Below are 3,535 nucleotides of genomic sequence, written 5' to 3'. Positions count from 1 at the left end.
AGAAAGAAAATATTGGTACTTAATCTAAAATTCCCATGTAACTGGGCACCTTCTTTTATTTATTTATTTCTCATGCTCCACCAGCATCAGGAGGATGGATTCAGCAGAAAGGGCTTGTGGATACTATCTAGGCTTTACTGTGTTTCTAGTCTCATCTCTCTAGCAGACCTACCCTAAAGCTAAGGGACATCACAGGTCAGTGGTCCCACCGGAGTCACTGAAGCAGGGACACCGACTGTCAGCAATGAAAGTGGCGGTACTGTGGCGGAGGCTGTGGCCTGAGGACCCTGGAGAGACCGTAGGAGGCCCACGGGAGCAGGGACACAGGGTGGGCTGGAGTCGGCCACGCTGTGCACTGCCCCTCCCTGCTCTGGGCTGGAGGAGGCTGAAGCAACGGCAGGCATGTCCTGGTGGTCCTTTTCCCTCGGTGTGTTTCTGCTTTGGCAAAAAGAAAAGCTCAGGGCTTCTCCCAAGCCAGGGCTGGGAAGGGACTAAACCCCAGGCAGGGATCCCTGCAGAAGCTTTACCGCTGTGGGGACAGCAGGAAGTTGGAGACACTATCCTTTTCCTACTAGCAGATGACCGTGGCTGGGGCAGAAAAGACGATGAAACGTGGAGCACACTGATTTTTCCACCTAGTAAAGGAGAGATTTAACTCACTGACTAATCTGATTTACAAAACAAAAGTTGTGTGCTCTATGTCAGGTATCGTTCTACGTGTTTTGCAAGGATCATTCAACCTTCTAACAAACTGAGATTGTTGAATTTGTACTGCATGGTCATTTATCCCGTTTTATAGAAGGAACTGATACACAGAGAGGTTAAGCAACTTGCCCACGGTTACACAGCCTGGAGGTGGCTGCAGCAGGACTCATCCCAAGTGGTTTTGAACTGTTCTCTCACACCTCCAGGAGGGCTTGTGCCAGGGCTGTCCCATGCATCCAGTCTTTTGTGCATAGTGATGATGATGATGATGATGATGATGATAAAACAAAGATCACAAAGATGCATTTCCAGGCATACAGGTCTGTGCCGGCTCTGGAGAGGTGGCAGCTACATGACAGGGGGCTGACACACTGCAGGCACTCAGAAGTCAGATTGTTGCTCTTATGCCAGTGGCTGTCACGGTGGGCACCAAGCTCCATGCCAGCTGCTGAGATAATGCAGAAGCCCTGGCCTATGCCACAGAAGCTGATGCTGTTCACGACACCTTCCTCCCACAGAAGCTGGGATTGAGAGCGGTGCCACTTGCCATAGTGAAGCCACTGACTCGGGAGTCCCTGAGGTGTTCAGAGAGCACCAATGGCCACCGACGTTGGCGGAATTAAGTTGAATTAATCATGGCATTGAATACGCCTGGAACCTTTGAAAAGTGTTATTATTAAGTATTGCTGAATTTCCCAACACCTTAATAGCACAGATTTATAGGATCAGTTTTAATAAGAGTTTGAGTCTGTAAATTGGACCTTTTGCCGATATGTGTAAAATCAAAGAATCTCAGGGTTGGCCAGTACCTCTGAGTTCTGGCTCTGTAACCCGTCTGGAGCCTGAATTGTATCCTGTTCTTGTCAAGGTCTAAGAATCTGGTTAAGATCTCAGCAGTTCATGCAGCTATTATTTAAGCTATTACAATGCTCTCCACACCAGGCATTTATTATTTATGCTGTGAACCTCAGTTTTATATCTTATACTCTTTTATCCAGAAAGCTGTGAATGTATAGGGATTCTAGATTGTAAAGTTGGTTACATTTTCTTGAAATACATATCTTTTCTAGCAGATGTTTCTCATTTTTTAAAAAAATTAGATGTCAATGGACCTTTATTTTATTTATTTATATGTGGTGCTGAGAATCAAACCCAGTGCCTCACACATTCTAGGCAAGTGCTCTGCCACTGAGCAGAACCACAGCCCAATGTTTCTCATTTATAAAAGTTTTTTCAAAGTAAACTTTCAATATTCTTGACTTTCTCCATTCTTTTTCTATTCTTCATTTTACTAATTTCCACCCCAATCTTCATAACTTTCTTCCTTCTGCTTGTGTTAGGTTTAGTGTGCTGTTCTTTTCCCAGTGTCTTCAGGTGGAAGGTTTTGATTTGAGGTCTTTCTTCTTTACTATCATTGGCATTCACAGCTATATGTTTTCCTCTAGGCACAGCATTAGCTGCATCTCAGATTTTGGTGTTGTGTCTTTGTTTTTATTCATCTGAAAACATTTTCTATTTTCCCTTATGATTTTTTGACCCATCAATTATTTACAGAATGTTGTTTATTGACATATACTTGTGAATTTGCCAAAATTCTTTCTCTCAATGATTCTTGATTTCATTCTGTTATGGTCAGAACATATTTTGCATTAGTCCAGTGTTTTAGGGTTGAAAGGACCATTTTATGGTCTCTCATATTCTCAGTCCTCAAGAAGGTTCCCTATGCATTTGAAAAAAACTACACATTCTGCTGTGGTCGGACAGTTTTCTATAGATCACTGTCAGTTATTGTTGGTTTATAATGTTGTTTGGTAAAGTCTTCTATTTCCTTGTCTGTCTGAATTATGAATTGTTTGTTTCTGGACTTTTCAATTTAATATTTTCAGACAAGGGTTGTCTACAGACAACAGACCATGGATAAGGGGATGTTATGGTTTAGATATGAAGGATCCCCCAAAAGCTCATGTATGAGAAAATGCAAGAAAGTTTAGAGGTAAAGGATTGGGTAAGAGCCTTAACTGAATCAATGCATTTATCTCCTAATAGGGATTAACTGAGTGGTGACTATGGGCAGGTGGGGTGTGGCTGGAGGAGGTGGGTCCCTGGGGGCAAGTCTTTGGGGTGTAAATTTTGTCCCTAGTGAGCAGAACGCTCTCTCTCTCTCTCTCTCTCTCTCTCTCTCTCTCTCTCTCTCTCTCTCTCTCTCTCTCTCTCTCTCTCTCCTTCCTGAATGCTGTGCTCTGAGCTGCTTTCTTCCTCCACACCCTTCCACCATGATGTTCTGCATCTTCTCCAGCCCAATGCAACAGAGTTGGCCATCTGGAAACTTCTGAGATCATCAGCACCAAACAAACTTTTCCTCCTCTAAAAATTTTCTTGTCAGGTCTTTTGATCACAGCAGCAACAGAGCTGACGGAAACAGGGGTATTTGTTGTACATTTGTAATTGCTACATCCTCCAGAATGAATTGACTGTCTTATCATTACAAAATGTTTCTATCTCCAGTAAATTCTGTTGGTTTTAAAGTCATGTTAATGAAACCACTGGTTTTCTTCTGGTCACTCTTTGCATGGAATATCTTTTTCCATTCTTTTACTATGGACCCATTTGTATCTTTTAATCTGAAGTATGTCCAGGAGACAGCATGTGTTGGCTCTTGTGTCTCTGTTCAGTTGAACATCTCTGCCTCTTGGCTGAATTGTTATCCAGTTGAAATCTCTTACATATAATTGGTAACATTATATTTACATCTGATACTTTTTTTTTCTGTCTCATGTCCTTTTTTCCCCTTTATTGCTTCATTATTGCTTTCCTTTGCATTAAATGTTGT

Source organism: Ictidomys tridecemlineatus, chromosome 8 (genome assembly GCF_052094955.1).
Source record: "Ictidomys tridecemlineatus isolate mIctTri1 chromosome 8, mIctTri1.hap1, whole genome shotgun sequence".
Lineage (NCBI taxonomy): Eukaryota > Metazoa > Chordata > Mammalia > Rodentia > Sciuridae > Ictidomys > Ictidomys tridecemlineatus.
Note: the sequence above shows the minus strand (reverse complement) of the source record.